The sequence below is a fragment of the Myotis davidii genome, unplaced genomic scaffold (genome assembly GCF_000327345.1).
Source record: "Myotis davidii unplaced genomic scaffold, ASM32734v1 scaffold85, whole genome shotgun sequence".
NCBI lineage: Eukaryota > Metazoa > Chordata > Mammalia > Chiroptera > Vespertilionidae > Myotis > Myotis davidii.
In genome coordinates, this window is record NW_006296404.1 from 230,632 (window position 1) to 235,481 (window position 4,850).

The following is a 4,850-nucleotide window of genomic DNA, read 5'->3' on the forward strand; positions in this document are numbered from 1 at the left end:
TATGCTGACATCTTGTGAGGGTGTGAGGGTTAATTTGCATATTACCTCTTTATTATATAGGATTGCCACAGAAACCCTATAATGAGCACTTTTATTATTATCTCCACTTTATAGAAGTGTAGGAAATGGACCTCTGTGATCCATCTCCAGTATGATTGGCTTTTGATGGAATTTGCTGAATTTCCCCAGGGCAAACAGAATGTAGGGAGGAGGGAAGCAGATATAGGAACAAAGAACTGTGTACATGGACCAGCATCATGGTGGAAACCCCTGAGGCACCTACCTTGGCTAGACAAGGGGAGGTGGAGGCAACTAGAGAAGGCCTCAGCCCAATTTTTTTAAATGGCCCAAAGGGAGATAGCAAGACCTAGGTGACATATGAGGAAACAGGTGACTCCACAGTGCTCAGCCTGGAGGAAGGACTGAATAAATGGTCTGTGTTTGTTGCCCCAGGTGTACCTGTACAATGGGATGGAAGCCCGCTCTCCAGAATGTATTAAAATTCTTGTTTTTGCCATACTTGTGTCTCTGAGTATATTATTTGAATTCAGACAAGTGAGCATTTTTCACAAAAAGAACTAGAGCACAGAGAAGTTGAGTGACTTTGCTCAAGGTACCATAGCTGGTATGTGGCCAAGGCAGAACTAAAAAAGCAGGTTTATTTGAGGTTGGAGCTGCCCCTCCTAACTAGTCTCTACTATGTTCCTCTAATAGGACCTTTATCACATGGTGTTCTACTGGTCTGGGTAGGCCTCACCCCTAAGATGATCGCCCCATCATGGCAAGGAGAAAGTCTCATGTGCATCCCCAACCTAGAACAACATTCTGAATGAGGAAAAACGAAAACCCCGACTTCCACCAGATGGCACTATGGCAGTCCAAGAGAAAAGTGCCCTCAGGACTTCTTCTTTCCTATAGAATAACCCAAATATCCACATTCTTTTCTTTCCTTTCCCAGAGAAGGCTGAGTGGGTGGCAGAAATATTTTCAAGATAATTTTTTAGAAAATTTATCTAAAATTTAGGCATGGATTGACACAAACTTGGGAATTTAATTTATAAACTTATGTTTTGTCCCCTAAACCCTTTTAGATTCATGTACTTCTTTCAAAGATCTAAAAGTTTTTTTCTCAGATTCTTGTCACCATTTAAAAGCTAGAAATACAAATCTGAATTGTCCAAAGTATTGAAGATGGCTGTGCAGTGGAGTGGAAAGGTTTCTTGATTAGAAGTCTGGAGATTTGGATTCTAATGGTTCTGCTATTAACTAATGAGGGACTTCAGGTGAGACCCTTCTCCTTTCTAGAAAATAAGGGAATAAGGTGAGCCTTACAACACAGAGGTTGTTTGTGGTTTTTCTGCTAGCATCTGTACAAAGGACATCATACAGAAGCATTATAGAGCGATGGTAATAAAGATAACAGACTCTTGTTCAAGTCTCAGTTTGGCCACCCACAAGCTACATGAGTTTGGGCAAGTCACTTAACCACTTGAGGCCTTGGTTTACTCATCTGTATAATAGAATCATATCATACCTACCTCACAGGGTTCTTGCAAGGATTGAGATAATTCATACAAAGTGTTAACACAGTGCTTGGCACACATAAGCTTTCAATAAAAACTATTATAACATAGAGCTGAAGCTTACATTTTAACAACTTTATCTAAAGTTTGGGTGTACATTTAGTAGTCAGCAAAATGGGAGGGGATCTTTAAGTAATAAAGCACCAATAGTCAGGCATACCCTTTTATAAATACAAGGATAAATATTTCATGTGTACAAGAGAAGGCTAAGTGTGTAATTGAAGTAGAGAGTTGCAAAAGTAGCCATAAATAACTGGAAACCTCAGACAGTGGTGGAAGTATAAAAAGATACAGCTACTCTAGGAAAAGGTCTGGCAGCTTCTTATAAAACTAAACTACATCTTCCCAGTGACCCAGCATTCCCACTCCTAAGTATTTACCCAAGAGAAAGGAAATTATACTTCCACAAAACGATCTGTATGAGAACATTCATAGCAGCTTTATTTTTTAATAGTCACAAACCAAATGTCTACTTGCAGGGAAATTGATAATAAATTAACAAACTGTGTTATCATCACACAATGGAGTACTATTCATCAAAAGCAACAAACTACTGATACTTGCAACAACATGGATGATTCTTTTAAAAATATATATATTTCTTTATTGATTTCAGAGAGGAAGGGAAAAGGAGAGAGCGATAGAAACATCAATGATGAGAGAGAATCATTGATCAAGCCCGCAACCCAGGCATGTGCCCTTGGCCGGAATCGAACCTGGGACCCTTCAGTCCACAGGCTGACGCTCTATCCACTGAGCCAAGCCGGCTAGGGCAGATGATTCTTTTTTTTAAATATACTTTTGTTGATTTCAGAGAGGAAGGGAAAAGGAGAGATAGAAACATCGATGAGAGAGAATCATTGATCAAGCCCGCAACCCAGGCATGTGCCCTTGACCAGAATCGAACCTGAGACCCTTCAGTCCACAGGCCGACGCTCTATCCACTGAGCCAAACCAGCTAGGGTATGGATGATTTTTAAAGACATCAGGCTGTGTAAAAGAAGTCTAATACAGAAAGTTCACACTAGCCCTGGCTGGTGTGACTCAGTTGGTTGGAGCATCATCCATACACTAGTTCAATTTCCAATTAGGACACACAAGGTAGGCAACAGAACTATGTTTTTCTCTCACATCTATGTTTCTCTGTCTCTCTATCTCTCCCTCTCTCTAAAAATCAGTATATATGTATTCACACTATATGATTCCATTTATTGAAATTCTATGACAGGCAAAATCAATCAATGATGAAAAAGTCAGAACAGTTGTTGTAAATGAGAAAAGTGGTTGTCTCTAGGAGTGAAGGGAAAAGATTGCCTGGGAAATGACATGAAGAGACTTTCTTGAGTACTCAGCAAATGTGCAATTTATGTTTGTGTATTTCATTGTACATATGTTTGACCTCAAATTGAAAAAAAATATAAAGCAAATACTGAACTCTAATTAAGGATAGGTGTGTGGAAAGTGCTTAGGAGCGAAGTGTACCAATGTCTGCAACTTAAAAAAAGACAATGGGTAGACAGATATATGGAGTGATGGATAGGTGAAGGATGGATAAAACCAGTATAGAAAACATTACTGGTAGAATCTAGCTAGCAAGTAGCAAGGTGTCCACTGTAAAATTCTTTCAACTCTATGTTTAAAATTGTTTATAATAAGCTTTTTTTGAAAAAAAAAATATTACCGCCGAGGCCGGTTTGGCTCAGTGGATAGAGCGTCGGCCTGAGGACTGAAGGGTCCCGGGTTCGATTCCGGTCAAGGGCATGGGCCTGGGTTGCGGGCACATCCCCAGTGGGAGATGTGCAGGAGGCAGCTGATCGATCTTTCTCTCTCATCGATGTTTCTAACTCTCTATCCCTCTCCCTTCCTCTCTGTAAAAAATCAATAAAATATATTTAAAAAAAAAGAAAAAAAATATTACCACAAACTTCCACATCTTGCACAGAACAAATAATTTTCAAACTTGAAAGGCTTCATTGGAGGAAGGCAGACCTCAGAACTAGGTAAATATTTCCTGAGCACCTACTATGTGCCAGTCACTGTGCCAAGCTAGGTAAAAGATATAAAGATGAAGAGCACAGAACTTGCCCTCAAAGGGTTTGTAAGGACCATCTGATAAGCATACATATCACTATTATGCTGTAGAATTGCTAAGGAAAGTGAAATTTTCCTGGTTGAAAGTATCTTAATTAGTCTCCCTACAAAAAAGAAATGATAATTATGTGACGTGTTAGAGTTGTTAGCTAATGCTATGGTGATAATCATATTGCTCAAATCAACACATATACCTCAAACTTACACAATGTTATACATCAATTATATTTCAATAAAAATAATAATTTGTAAAAAAAAGAGAGAGAGAGAAAGAGAGAAATGTGGCATTGAAGACATGCTGTGTAGTTATTGCTGCAAAAACTGGTATGATCAGAAGACATATTCAAGTGAGAGCAGAGTGTCTTCAAGGCCACACTAAGGTGATAATTTGGCCCACCTATTTAAGAATTTTGAGCCAAGTGACATCCTTAAGAAATTTCTAGGGGAAAGGGGCTGCTGCAATGTGCACCATTACTTTAGAGGGATTTCCAGGCAAAGGAGCTTTTTACTTAACTGCAATAAGCTTAGGGAGCAGGTGGAAGCATCCATAGGGAAGAGAGGGGTTCTGAATGACCCAGGAAAGCTCAGAAGCTCAAGAAGAGAAGAACTTGGGTTCATCTTCTGGAAACATATTTAGTCTGTGCCACTTTCCTACTTCTTCCCTCCATGATGTGGCTCTGTAAAGCTCTACTGGTTGTTTACAGCCAACATCCATTCTGATTGTCAGTCCATTCTGACTGGTCCATGCCTAAGGTATACTGCTGTTAAATATTTTTTATATCAACTCTTGCTACCTCATAGGGTTGTTGTAAAGTTAATTACTATAATGTACGTAATATGCCTATCACATGGTAGGTATTTGATAAATGAGATCAGGGACCATATTTGATGCTTCAGTATATGGCCTGGATGTAAGATGACCTCATCACAAGTCCACCAAGACCTACAAGAAGTCTCTAGGTAGATACTTGAAGACCTTGAGGTCCATTCCAACCCACAAATACTGTGATCTTTACCAAACCCCAGTTCCCTCAAAATACTGCACGTGTTCCTATGGAATAACAGAGAAGCCCCAGTTGCACCCAGGAGCTGTCCCATTTATTCTTCCCCTCTTTTGAGAATGGATTTACTGTGGTGGATTATGGCAGGCTACACCCTCAAGATGGTGCTGTTAGG